Here is a 15,653-nt window from a genome sequence, read left to right on the forward strand (position 1 = left end):
CCTAGAGATTGACATTAGGTAACGGTAAGGTTAGGTAGCTACATTGGACAGGTAGCTGGGGACATAGAGAGGGTAGTTTGGATGATAATGACGTGGTATGTGCTTAGTTTAAAGGGAAGACGGGGAGCACTAAGTTAGCAGGGCAACAGGTGGTTTAGATGATGCCGTGTGAGTGTTGGAGGTGAATTCAGAAGTATATTGTGAAAAGTGAGTGAGGAACAGGTGTGATTGCACAGGTGTGCAACTGGACAGGTGTGTGGAGCAGTTTGAGTGAGTGATGGTGATGTGTGTTGTGTTGACCAACTGGTCCAGGAAGAGGAGGAGGGTGCAGGTGGCACCAGGTGTGAGTGCACAGGTGTGCAACAACAGGTATGAGGAACAGGTGTATGGAATAAATGGTATGGAGTACATGGAGTATTGGAATGGATGGTCGTGGAGTGAGTATGGTGGAAACTATGGAGTGGAGTGGATGGTGCGAAGGTGTGAATGGGGGAAGAATGGACCCCCATCACGAATACCCGGGGCGGGTAGTGTAAGTGTTAGGTAGAGGGTTTAGGTAAATTGTGGTTGGATATTGGCATCTGTGGTGCGTGGTGGAAGAATGATGTTTGGATGGGTGCATTAGTGTTGTGGAAATGGCTGGGCGTGTAGCCTGTTAGTGTGTGTAGTGGTTTGGGCACTCCACCACTGTGAGTATGTCGGCCAGGTGAGGCCGCAGGTGGGCTCTGGGAGCCGGTAGTTGTGGATGGGGCCCGAGGATCCGGAGGACGGACCCGGGTAGCCCAGTGCCAGAGGGCACCAAGGAGTGACAGAGCCAGGAGGGGCCTTCCCCAGTTAGTTAGGTTAGGGTGAGGAGCTAGGCAAGCTCGGGTGGCAACTACAGTGGTGGAGGTGTGCAGGTGGGTTGACCTGCTGGGAGAGCTACACACCCCAGCCCAGAAATTGTGCAAGGGCACCGGGAGATGAATCGGGGGAGTGAGACCCCAAATTGAGAAGCACCACAGTTTGGTCAATGGGAATTGGTTTTTAGAACCCATAGTGTAAGATGGCCAATGGATTGGCAGGGAAAGACCCCGGGTAGTGTAACATGTATTAATGTCATTTAGAAAGTAGTTAGGATGAAAATCTCCTCGCACCATCTACATGCACTCACCTGAGTTAAAGATGACGTACCTCCACACCATGCCAGGTTGTTTTTTTTAAATTATTTTAATTGATGCAAATGTTTGGAATGTGAGACGCATCATGACGTGGGTGTGACATTGTGCTGTGTTCCATCTCTCCCTCCTTATGAGGATTGATGATGAATTGGGTGATAGCAAATTTTGGATAGAGGGATTGTGGAGACGAATTTGGTATAGGGGGAAGACGTGACGATAGCGACGGATTGGTAAATGTGTAGATTTTTGTAGATATGGGGTAAGGGCAAGGGTAGTGTAGATGACAGGGGGGGTGACGTACGGTAGGGACGAGTTTTCTCACTTCGCTCTCCATACGCATTTCGCCTTGCATTGCCTTTGTTGATGTGTACCCTTGTGACCTTACCCCTCGCTCATCTGTCTTCCCCCCTTTTGTCTCCCACATGACCTGTGCGCCATTGGGCGCCGAGGGGAGCGTGCGTGAGTCCGCCATTGTGCGCCCGGAACTCCCAGAACCAGCTGTCTGCATCGATGCACCACATTATGGACCACATGTCTGTGGCCGAGCACCACTTATGGACCCCATGGGTTGGGGCATGGCCCCTCTGCTGGAACCGGCCATGAGGGCCCGAAATCTTGCTGGCGGACCTTGGCCACAGGGCACCGATGCCCCACAGGTGAACCACACTAGTCGGCCCTGTGGGCCATAAAAAAAAAAAAATGGACACGTTGGGTGCATTTCATTTTATGCTCAAATAGGCCGCCAGTAAGAAAATGAAAGGAAATGACAACATCTGGAAGAAAGTAAATAGCCAGCAGAGGGAGCCAAAGAGCAGGAGACCACCTGCAGGGTTAGGGGTTGTTGATTTATTTTTATTGATGAACTGTGGTGACTGCACCGATTGGTGCTTGAGGGTGTGTTGGTGCGTTATGAGTGCTTTCATGGTGCATTGATGCAGAGCAGACTGTCTCCCCCCCCAGAAAGAACAATCACAGGTCTGGGTTAGTTTTGTAAATAAAAGTAGCGTCAATTGTAAATAACTAGGGCATGCCCGTACTATATCTATATCTAAAATTATATCCCCCCCCTCTATTTACATGAAATGGTTTGGTCCAAAGCGAACGGCTTGCGAGTGGTGACAATCCCCCCCCTCTATTTACATGAAATGGTTCGGTCCAAAGCGAACGGCTTCCGGAGTTTGGTAAAGAAATCGCCATCGCGTACACAAACGCGCAGGAAAGCGAATGAATCGCAAATTCGTTTTTATTAGTTTTAAAACATCGTTTAACGCCAACATAGCGCCAACATAGTTTGCAAACGTGAAATAAATGAATACGCTGTCAAATGTGCCATCCGAGGCAGAGTGTGCCCGCCACGTTCGGCACACGCGATCGTTCGCTGCTCTCTGATTGGTTGAATCGTTTTTTGGACATAGCTCGGTAAGTAATTGTCCGATTAATATGAAACCTTGAAAAGGCACATCCTCGGGTCCCCAGCAATATACCTGGCAAGTTTAAAGTATATCGGACCCGTGGTTGTCGAGAAACAGCGGTCACAGACAAACAAACAAACGTACAGACAGACAGACAGAGATTACTGGAATTATAGATAGATGCTCCCCACTATCAGTGTATAGTTTGAAGACCATTCTGCAATTCGGTTAACTGTGGGCGTGAGTCTGTTAGGCAGGGTGCAATGGAGCAGCGGGACATATTTATCTATGTTTTAAAACTGTCGCACTCAGGGTCAGGTTAAAAGTAGAGGGAACTACACCTACATGTCACACTAATTTAAAGTTGTAGGCCCGGGACGTGCCTAAGAGGAGGAGGGTGCAGTGTTGCGGAAATGAGGATTGTATGTTTTTTTGTGTGTGCTTTATTATTATTATTGTCTGTTCTGGCCCCTCCTGCCTCCAGAGTTGTGTAAAGGTAAAAAGGGCGTCCCGGTAGTTAATTCCATGAAACACCACATTGAAGGACACGATAAAACCCTTGTTCAGTAGCTTATATCTTATTATGTGTTTTAGAGTAAGGCCTTGTCTTCCATTAGAATGACACTCCATTGCACCAAGTAAAAGAGATAGATTCCCTTCATTCCCATTCCCAAAAACCTCCATTTCCCCCTTTCGTCATTGCCAAGCCTCGATTGCCAATTACGTCCCCTCCAATTGCCGCCATTGACCACGAGGCAGGGTTGGGGAAGAAAGGCGGGTCCCCACCTCGTCAGAGAGGGGAGGAGTGAGTCAGCCCCACTCAACCAACCACGAACAAGGGGTTGGACTTGGAGAGGGTGTGGAAAGGAACAGCAAGGAGGTTCGCGAAGGTTGAGGGGCGGGGCCTATATAACCCACCGCAGGACGTTCCCGAGAGAGACATGAGATGGGCTGAGAAAGGAGAGGAGCTTTTACGAGAGATGAGCTGAGATCTGAGATGAGCTATGACAAGCAGATGAGTCCAAGAGATGAGCTGAAAGGCTGAGCTGAGCTGCGTGGTGAGGTGGAAAGGAAAGAGCTGGGTCGTCAGAGCAGGGCCGAGTTGTGAGGTCCAAAAGCAGAAGATCATCCAGGAAAGCACAAAGCCTGCTATTCGTCACCTTGCTCGCCAGCAGCAGCGTCTACAGCAGCAACAAGACTCGACAGCCGTTTGGGGCCTGGACGGCAGTTTGGAGCAGGGCCGCGAAGGGACGGCGGCTGCCGAACGCGCCGATTCGTGCTGCCGAACAAATCGGACTTTCCTCTCCTTCCAGCCAATTCCTATCATCATTCCCCGTGTGAGTCGTCTTTGTTTGTTCTGTCCTGGGTAGGTAATTAAGTCTGTATAAGCTAGTAATTTGCACTGTGTTACCTGTTTTTTTCATGTCTGCTGTAAATACCCGTGACTGCTCTTTTTGCTTATGTGTGTGTAAATAATAATAAACCCCGTTACTCTTCTGTACGTCTTCTTCTTCTTCCTCTTTGCATTCGTCGTCTTAGTCTTTTCCATATTGAGTAGCTGTGGCGCGATACGGCCAACGTCTGGGTGAATCGGGTTTAGTCGGGAAAAAACAGTTCGGCCGCGGCGCCTCCGCTCGGCAAACAACATCCTTAACCGCGGACCGTAACAATATATATATATATATATATATATATATTATATATATATTATATATATATATATTTTTAACCAGTGGGTATTACTTGCATATTACAAGCAAATGCTCACGTGTATTATATGTGCAGACATAATAAATATCAGATTTATATATTTGATGAAGTGGTTTGTGGAAGAGCTTTATTTTCAAGAGCACAAGATTACAATGATATGAAAGCCAAACGACAAACTAATATGTTGCATATTCAATCCAAAAATTGTTTGGTCAAACAATGACCAAAAAAATTGGAAGTCATGTGACCCAAAATGCAATGTAATTAAATATGCAATATTTAAAGTGTGCTCTCATAACTACGACTTCTTAGTAATTAACAAATAGCTAATTACTACGATTACTTAGCAATTAGAAATATTTAAAACACATCAACACTTAAGCACATCATACATCAGACATAAACACAGGAATCACTTCTAATTGCTTCTTTTTTAATGTATAACATCTGGACTCCTTTGACTGTTATAAAAGCCCATTGTGGTTGCATCCTGCAAACAGATAAATGAAAAATCGGTCAGAGACCGAGGACTTGCCGGAATGTACTCTTTTATCGGCCATTTAAGACAAATATGGCGTCCGAACCACGTGATAGATGACGTCATCATTAACATATATTATTCCCCATGGAGAGTTCTTCACAAAGAGCCATGTCTCAACTTTTTCTATTCAGCACTTTTGGAGATATGGAGGTGCTACGTTTTTCGGTTTTTCCAAGATGGCAGCCGAACCACGTGACCTATGATGTCATCATTAACATATTTTATTCCCCATGGAGAGTTCTTTACAATGAGCCATGTCTCAATTTTTTCTATTCAGCACTTTCAGAGATATGGAGGTGCACAATTTTTCGGTTTTTCCAAGATGGCGGCCGAACCACGTGACATATGACGTCATCATTAACATATTTTATTCCCCATTGAGAGTTCTTTACAATGAGCCATGTCTCAATTTTTTCCATTCTGCACTTTTGGAGATATAGTGGTGCAAAGTTTTCCCATTTTTCCAAGATGGCGGCCGAACCACGTGACCGATGGCGTCATCATTAACATATTTTATTCCCCATGGAGAGTTCTTTACAATGAGCCATGTCTCAATTTTTTCTGTTCAGCACTTTTGGAGATTTTGTGGTGCAAAGTTTTGCCGTTTTTCCAAGATGGCGGCCGACCACGTGACTGATGACGTCATCATTAACATATTTTATTCCCCATGGAGAGTTCTTTACAATGAGCCATGTCTCAATTATTCTGTTCAGCACTTTTGGAGATATAGTGGTGCAAAGTTTTGCCGTTTTTCCAAGATGGCGGCCGACCACGTGACATATGACGTCATCATTAACATATTTTATTCCCCATGGAGAGTTCTTTCCAATGAGCCATGTCTCAATTTTTTCTGTTCAGCACTTTTGGAGATATAGTGGCGCAACGATTTGCCGTTTTTCCAAGATGGCGACCGAACCACGTGACTGATGACGTCATCATTTACATATTTTATTCCCCATGGAGAGTTCTTTACAATGAGCCATGTCTCAATTTTTTCTGTTCAGCACTTTTGGAGATATAGTGGTGCAAATTTTTGCCGTTTTTCCAAGATGGCGGCCGACCACGTGACATATGACGTCATCATTAACATATTTTATTCCCCATGGAGAGTTCTTTACAATGAGCCATGTCTCAATTTTTTCTGTTCAGTACTTTCGGAGATATAGAGGTGCAAATTTATTCGGTTTTTCCAAGATGGCGGCCGAACCACGTCACTGATGACGTCATCATTGAGGCACAGTATATTAGAGGGCAAGACCATTATGTGTGCAAAGTTTGGCGATTCTCCGTGCAACGGTGTAGACGCAGTGCTGCAAACAGACAAACAGACAGACAAACAGACAGACAAACAGACAGACAGACAAATGAAAAATCGGTCAGAGACCGAGGACTTGCCGGAATGTACTTTTTTATTGGCCATTGAGGACAAATATGGCGGCCGACCACGTGACATATGACGTCATCATTAACATATTTTATTCCCCATGGAGAGTTCTTTCCAATGAGCCATGTCTCAATTTTTTCTGTTCAGCACTTTTGGAGATATAGTGGCGCAACGATTTGCCGTTTTTCCAAGATGGCGACCGAACCACGTGACTGATGACGTCATCATTTACATATTTTATTCCCCATGGAGAGTTCTTTACAATGAGCCATGTCTCAATTTTTTCTGTTCAGCACTTTTGGAGATATAGTGGTGCAAATTTTTGCCGTTTTTCCAAGATGGCGGCCGACCACGTGACATATGACGTCATCATTAACATATTTTATTCCCCATGGAGAGTTCTTTACAATGAGCCATGTCTCAATTTTTTCTGTTCAGTACTTTCGGAGATATAGAGGTGCAAATTTATTCGGTTTATCCAAGATGGCGGCCGAACCACGTCACTGATGACGTCATCATTGAGGCACAGTATATTAGAGGGCAAGACCATTATGTGTGCAAAGTTTGGCGATTCTCCGTGCAACGGTGTAGACGCAGTGCTGCAAACAGACAAACAGACAGACAAACAGACAGACAAACAGACAGACAGACAAACAAACGAACAGATCAACATACTTGCCGGAAAATTTTTCCGGCAAGTAACAAACGAACAGATCAACATACTTGCCGGAAAATTTTTCCGGCAAGTAATAACTCAAGTAAGTCAACAATTATTGAACATAATGAGCTCTTTATTTAAAAGTTTACAGCCAGAGTAATCTTTAATGTAAATACAGCAAACGTTATAAAACAAGAGGTGTAAGAGGCGCTTGTTTGGTGCAACCAGTTCCCCAGCTCCATTTTGTTGGGTCACATGACCCACCTTCAGCAGAGCGAGGCTGCACCAGCTAACTTTTATTCCCAAATATTTTCGTTTATGGAAATGTCCCGACTGTTTTGTGATTTTCCTGGGATGTTGGCTTTGAGTTGCAGCAGTGTGCAAAATTTCAGCTTTCTACCCCACCTGGAAGGTACAAAACATTAATCTGAGCCAGTGAGTCAGTTGTGAGAAAAGCGGTTTGTACACAGTGGCCACAAAGTCCCTATGCACACAGTTAGAATTTAGTTAGAATTTATTTGTATGTTCCCCTCCATTCTCTGCACAAATTTGAAGTTTTCTCCATGTTCTTCTGGACATCTTCTTCCATGTTGAGGGTTGGAGGTCATAAAAGCAGCCCCTGACAGCTGTTTTGAGGTCTTTAACTGTTGTTAGGTGGAGATGAGAAATTTCCTCTTTCACAATGCCTCAAAGCGAGTTGTCACAGGTTGTTAAGTCCGGAATTGGAGGAGGCCACACTATCATGCACTTAATTTGTCATTGAGATATTCTCTAACTGTGAGAGCATAATGTGCTGGTGCACCATCTTGTTGCAGGATAGCTGTTTCTTTGAGACCTCTCTCACGCAGTTGTGGAACAAACCACGTCTGTAGCATGTTCAAATAAGCAGTGTGATTGACACTTGTATCGAAAAAATATGGCCCTATCAAGTGATCTTCTGAAATTGCTGCCCACATCATGGCATGAGGAAAATGCTGTTCAATTTCCTCATAAAAATGAGGATTTTCTTTGCACCAAAAATAAACATTCCTGGATCGAATGCTGAGGTAAATAAAACACTCATCCAAACAAAATACGCTTCGTCTTGATTTAATGGTGGGAAATTGCTGCAGAAGAACATTGCAAGCGACTCCACAAGTGGCCAAGTCTCTATCGGAAAACTCATTAACACATCCAGGCTTAAATGGCTTCAATCCCGGATCTTTTCTCATTTTTTGGGGATTGTTGAGTGTGGAATGCCTAGTAACTCAGAATATCTTTTTCGAGATGATGTCAGTGGGGATCTCGAGCAGGACGCTTCAAGAATGTCCTCATGGCATTGACGTGATGCTGGACGACCAGAACGCTTTAAATCAAGGACACTCCATGTTGAAAAAGCCATCTTCTCACATGCCACATCATGTTGCATGTAGGAGCTGGCTTATCGAACCTCTGCGAAAATCTTGTCCTGATGTCTTCAAAACTTGCTCCTTCTTGCACGTGGTCGTGAACCCAAATACAAGTAAACAAGTAATCAAGTAATCTCTTCTATCGTGTACTCACTGGTGTCCATCAAGTGAAGCCATACTTGGAAAACGAATAAAACAAATAAGTAAAGGAGGACACATTATTATGAATTGGGAATTTGTTACCACTCTGTACATACATATGCACACACATGCATAAATAATTAAAAACACACACACACACTTCAACCTTTTTCGCAGTTTCATAGACGAACGCAATAGCCCTTGAATCAATGAATGTGTAGATAACCTTTCACATTATTTCAATGTGCATTGACAGAAGAACATAGGGAAATCAAAAAAAAACAACGGAATTGTGTGGTGAGATGTGCACAAAAGTAAAGTACAAGGGTACAAGAAAAAAAGAACTTAAAAAGAAAAATAGGGAAAATAAATCTCTCAAGTGGAGAAAATGCCTGTGCATGTTGGGAATATTATAAAAGAAGCAACTCAGCTGCAATGCCAAAACTAAGTTTTTCTGATATTCCCTTTTAGAATAAACTCCTGCGGAGCAATAAATTCCCTGAATTGATTCAGGGGAATGAATAATGGAAGACAGAAAGAGAAGTCTTATTGATATGATGAAATTTAATAATAGTTGTCTTACAAGGACGTGCAATGCAGGAGGAGGCCACATGTCAAGCCTAACCAATGGTTGCCAACCTATGGTTTTCTTGCCCATGATATCTCCTTTTTAAATGCTGATAAATCGAGCAAGGAAGCAGCACACACCATTTTTAGAGTCTTTGCTCCGACTCGGCCAGGGTCGGGTTTAAACCGCTGACCTCCCAGAATCGGAGCGGACGCTCCAACTATTAGACCACCGAGTCTGCTAATGACAGCATTTCTTGCAGAAAATGTATTTCTGTTGGAGGGAGTGTTTTCCTGAGCATTTTAAGATTCATCAATCACACTCAATACTGAAACTTGTTCACTGTTGTTTTTTTCCCCGTTTTTTCAGTGATCCTTTATGAAATGCATTTCGATTTTGAAAAATGAGATTCCTTGCATGTTTCACTTACCTAGGATTGTTAACTTGGAGGCAGACATTACTCTAAGAATTCTGCCAAATGGAGGGGAATGTGAGGGTGGGAAGAGAAGGGAAGGTAGAGAATGGTGGGGGTTAAATAACTCGCCTATAGATCTGTGAAAAGTTTAAGCCACAGTCATCAATTACGGATGGAAGCTTCTTTTTTTCCCCAGAACCTCTGAGCAGAATCTCTTAACCGTCCTTTCTCTGTATGCAACGTGCATCTTCAGTAAGTCCTTTAATTGAGATAAATACAGCGTGTCATGGTTCCTTTAGTGGCTCAGGGTCGCTCAGGATCGCTGCTCTGGGTTGGAGCACAAGTGTGCCGTCCTCATTTAGTGAAAAAGGTTTATCTGAAGGCTGCCTGGCTGCTGTGCACCTGCCACCAGGCCCGTCCGAGCACCGCTTCCATTGGGGTCCGCTCTCGGTCACGATAGCCAACCATGGCATGGGCCCTTGCTCGGTGTCCAACTCACAACTTCATGCTTCATTGGGCCAGCGCAAATCACTGAATTAGATCAATATCTTAAAAAAGGTCATTTTCATTAGAATTCAAGAAAATGGCAAATAACCACAGGTACGGTGGGTGATTGGCGCTACCGGGGGGCTTCATTATAAATGTACCACTGCCTCTGCCATTTTGGTTCAGGCAGGCTGAGTATTTCATTCTAAAACTTACATTTCATCTCCTTCCATATGCCTCAAAATGCTGAAAAAGCTATTTCAGTTTTACAGTAGAATGTGGAAGCTATGCCAATGTGCATCTTTTTCTGAATCTTCATCCTTTTATGGGCTCAAACACCACAAAAAACCCTGGAATAAAAGTTCAAGGAACGCGCTAGATGTAATTTATTTCTCTATTTTCAGAAGCACTCACTGTCGCTCTGCCAAGCTATCATTAGTGTATCGTTTGCTTTAAATCTTCTCTTTTCATCCCAATGCAAGACAGGAATAAGCAGTTGATGATTCTCTGGCATATTGAAGATGAAAATGTAAACAATATTCATACATATTAGGTTCTGTCATCACCGCTTCTCCAAACACCGCAGAAATGAATAATATTATTTCATTACAGGTTTTCTTTACTCAACCGTACTGTTTACACAAATACTACAGAGTGGAGACAATCTCGTTATCTCGTTGCCCCACTTGCCTTTCTTCCTTTTTTGCTCATTCTCCCTTCCCATAGCTCCTCTCATAAAATATTTTCCACTCCTTCGTTACTCGACTCCAAATACAACCTGCTTTTCCTCTTTCCGCTCATCGAAAGCCACTCTTTCACCTCTCATAATAAAAAAGCCAATAATAAGTAACCACAGGTCAAGTGCAACGATGGAAATCCTACTAAACATCAATGATGATGCTGAACCGAACTTCCTAGCACAGACCTCATCCACCACTTCATTCACAGTTGATTTCCAATTTTGGTTTCTGTTTTGACGGCATTTATGAAATTCACAAGAACAACATTTCCAGAGGCTTCCCAGCACCATCTGCACAAGAAGAGCTCGGTTTAGAGCTCACTTTCTTTAGATGCAAGTAAGATCTGTAACGCACGGTGGCCTGAAAACAAAGATGGCTTTCGAGTGCAGCTGAGCTTAATCTGAAAACAATACCAATGTGTCTTCGAAATCAGATATTTAGGCGAAACGGTAAACCTCACACGAAAGATTAAAAACTCTCTTGCAACGATCTCTTCCCCCCCTACGGACTATCAGCCGTAGTCTTTAGCCGGGGCGGGCTAGCCAGGAAGGAGGCATCTTTGGTTGCATTCTCGAGATGAAGCTGTCTTGCCAAAATTGCTGAGGGTTATACATAATGCATCGAGTAAGCTGTCGTGCTCGAAATAACCCAGCGGCGCAAGGAACCAACCGTCACCCAAGGTTATCAAGGGCACAATGAAGGCTCTGCTACTTTCTCGAGAAGCCTATTTAACACCAAAGCAAACAACAAGAAAAGAAACAAATTGCCTTTCATTTCAAAAGACTGCAAAGGAGTCACAATGGAAGCTGGAAATCCTGTTGGCAGCACCATCATCAACCTTTAAATTTTCAAAACCTCAAATGATTTTTTTTGTCCACCCTTTCCAACAAAAGATCCTTCATCTTTTTGAGGTGGAATGGAACTCAAGAGGAAATAAATCACTCTAGCTTTACGTGCAGAAGTGACCCTTAATCAAGTGGTCTGTGAGCACTTGACCGCGATCCTGGCATGTTTGCGATGCCTCATAACGCTGCTTCCCATACCCACAACTAGTACATCTGCACAATACGCTGCATCTCACCTGCCAACTGTGTACACTTATAATTGACTTACAAAATGGAATTTCTGCACAAGACAAAACAATAAAAAAACAAAATCTTCAGAATGTCTCTGTTGGCTCGTATACTTCGTCGTTTCATAAATTGTCTAAGGTTTGCAGAACAGAGCCTGTTATTGGATGAAGGATACAGATATTAGTGCATGGTGCACTTTTTAATGACTCCCCAGGTTGAAAATCCCATAGAAAACCAATAGGACAAATCCCATAAAAATCCCATAGGAAATTGGACCAGTAGGATCTATTGTTTTCAATAAGGAAAGGGAAATACTAGAGCAGTAGAAAATACCAATAAAAAAACAGTAGGTCAATAGGACCAGTAGAAGACCAATAGAATACCAATATATAAATGACTGGAAACTGAATGAATGGAAACTCTATGAGCAGGATGAAAATAACCAATGAGCATATGTGGGAAAATTACATGATCAGACTAGGAATTGAACCCCAGGTGCTCTGATGAACTGTACCTGTGCTCTGCAATATGGAACTGCGAGTTTTGTGTTTGTTTATAACAAAATATAATTAAAGCATTTTGGTTGGTCTATGGGTTTTCAGACCAGTTAACTCTCATGGTTTCTACAGGACCAGTTGAACATAAAGGTTCCTATTGATTTATATAATTTTCAGGACCAGTTGCATCTAATGGTTTCTATTGGTTTCAACCGAAACTGGTTTTGTTTCTTCTGGAAACTCTCTTGGTTCCTGTAGAAACCAATAGAAACCGTGATTTCGAATAGAGACCCATACAAATGTCCTACTGGTCTGTATTGGTTTATATGGGATTTTCGACCTGGGACTATATAAGTGATGGAAACAGTGGATCATGGCATTGACGCACACTGTTAATTGTTGAAGTCAAAATCACGACTAAGATATTCCGATTGGGATGTTCAACCTTTGGCTCACATATTGCAAACGTTTACAAGTATCCAACGTGTTTATACAATACAAATGCGTATAGGTATTTTGACGAAAGGTGCCTCGTAAAATGATCTTGAATAAAGCCTGGTGTCGGGCTTAACTAGTTTGACACCTGCCTGTTGTCAATGATTCAAACAGCAGCCGAAATAATAATCTGGAAGAGAAAAAAAGGTCTACCACATGTCTGATGTAAAAATATAAAAATAAAACACTAAAGGATTTATTTGAGGGAATGATCTGTTGATAGGTTCAAAACAGATCTCGACTTCACATCATGAATCACATTGAATTAAAATTCTGATTTTTCTCACCATATTAAGCAATTGTTGAGAAGTTAATTGGAGGTTCTTCATGTGTTCGTGTAAAATTACACATACAAGAAACTATCAAAGTAATTTTATGATACAACAAAAATTTCCTCCATTGTGTGGAACGTTCTGCAATTCTTGGTGGTCTCAACTGCGGTCGTGAATGTTTTGCACGTTACAGACGAGGAACAAATGGGAAATCAAACAAAAAACGTAATTTGACATGTCCAAAGTCCTTTGAGGTATAGAAGCCTCGAGATTGCACAAATATTCATCAATTTCAAGTGAGAACGAATTTTTTTCACCACTTTCAATTCTCACAATATTTTATTCTGCAGTTTCTCTTATAGCAATCTGGAGATTCTCCAAGACCAATTGTTGAACACGTTTAACGTTTCCTTGAGTGACAACAGATGGTTGCTTGAAAGAATGTTCCAGATCGCTTACCCATTCACGTACATTTTTGAACTCATTGAACCATTTTCACACAATGTGAAAAACATGCATCACCATGTTGTAGTACATACAGTGCCTTCCAAAAGTATTCACACCCCTTGAATCATTCACATTTTATTGTGTTATAGCCTGATTTTCAAATGCATTCAATTGAGATTTTTTGTCACTGATCTACACATAATACCGAATAATGTCAAAGTGGAATTTTTTATCATAGAATCTTTTACAAAATAATCAAAAATGAAAAGCTGAGATGTCTCGAGGCAATAAGTATTCAACCACTTTGCCATGGCACTCCAAATTGAGCTCGGGTGCATCCAATTTCCTTTGCTCATCCTTCAGATGTCTCTACAATTTGATTGGAGTCCACGTGTGGCCAATTCAATTGGTTGGAAATTATTTAGAAAGAAACATACCTTTCTATATAAGGCCCCAGAGTTGACAGTGCATGAAAGACCAGAAACTCTACCGTGAAGTCCAAGGAACTGTCTGTAGAACTCCGAGATAGAATTGTGAAGAGCCATAGATCTGGGGAAGGATACAAAAACAATTTCTAGAGTGTTCAAAATTCCCAAGAGCGCAGTGAGCTCCGTCATTAGGAAATGGAAAAAATATGGAACTACCCAGACGCTTCTTAAAGCTGGCTCTCTGACCAAACTGAGCAACCGGGCAAGAAGGACCTTGGTCAGGGAGGTCATCAAGAATATAATGACCACTCTGACAGGACTACAGGGTTGCTTCTCTGAGATGGGAGAACCTGCCAGAAGGACAACAGTCTCTACAGCACTTCACAAATCTAGGCTTTATGGGAGAGTGGCCAGACATAAGCCAATCTTGAGAAAAAGGCACATGACAGCATACCTGGAGTTTGCAAAATGGCATGTGAAAAAGTGTGAGAGCTGGAGGAAAAATATTCTGTGGTCTGATGAGTCAAAAATTGAAATATTTGGCTGCAATGCAAAGCACTATGTCTGGCAGAAACCAAGCACAGCTCATCGCCTATCAAACACCATCCCTACCCTGAAGCATGGTGCTGGCAGCATCATGCAAAAGGGATCTTTTTCAGTGGCAGGGAATGGGAGACTTGTAAGGATAGAGAGAACAGTCAATGGAGCCAAATACAGGCAATTTATTGAGTAGAATCTCCTTCAGAGTGGAAAAGATTTTGACTGCGGCAAAGATTTATGTTCCAACAGGACAATGACCCCAAGCATACAGCCAAAGCAACACTGGAATGGCTTCAGAACAAGAATGTGAAAATCCTTGAGTGGCCCAGCCAAAGCCAAGACTTGAATACCATTGAGAATTTGTGGAAAGACTTGAAGATTGCTGTTCACTGATGCACCCCATCCAACTTGATAGAGCTTGAGCAAATCTGCAAGGAAGAATGGGAGAAACTCTCCAAATCTAGATGTGCAAAGCTGATACAGACATACCCAAGAAGACTCAAAACTACCAAAGGCACTTCTACTAAGTATTGACTCAGGGGGTTGAATACTTATATAAATTAGATAGTTCTTTTTTCATTTTTACATTATTTTGTAAAAAAAATTCTAAAAAGAGTTCCACAGACATTATGGTGAATTATTTGTATATCAGTGACAAAAAATTAATCTCAATTAAATACATTTTAAATTCAGGCTATAACACAACAAAATGCAAAACAAAACGTCAAGGGGTGTGATTACTTCCTGAATGCACTGTGTACATATATATATATATATATATATATATATATATATTGTTGCGGTTGTGAGAATAAAGATAACCCCCCCCCCCCCCCCACCTCTTTGTTAGTTGCACCACAACATGTAGCCTCGCTTTTGTTCAGTTATTTCTTATTAAATGTAAGCATAGTCTCCTTTCCTGTGTTAGTATGCGTTGAGCAGACAAGTAAGTGTAGGCCTCAATTGGGCTAGAATGCCATGTGCTAGGGCCTGGAACAAGTCTGGAAGGCCCGAGGGGGGAGCTGCAGGGGAGTGGCCAGTAAGCGTCAAGCAGCCAATGAACGCTCAAGTGGAGTAGCTAACAACAGCAGCCGGGGGAGGGGCTTGGAATATTCTGGTGGGACCCTGGGAGGGGCTATAAGACCCTGCCCTGGGCCCCCGAATGCTCTCTGTGAACAGTCTCTCTTGCTCTCTGCCCCCAGCTTTCTCTGTGAACGGTCTCTCTTGCTCGCTGCCCCGGAACGATCTCCTCCGTGCTTAGCTCCCTCTGTCATAGCGAGGTGTATCGAAAGAGAAAG

The sequence above is a fragment of the Myxine glutinosa genome, chromosome 7 (assembly GCF_964187855.1).
Source record: "Myxine glutinosa chromosome 7, kmMyxGlut1.1, whole genome shotgun sequence".
Lineage (NCBI taxonomy): Eukaryota > Metazoa > Chordata > Myxini > Myxiniformes > Myxinidae > Myxine > Myxine glutinosa.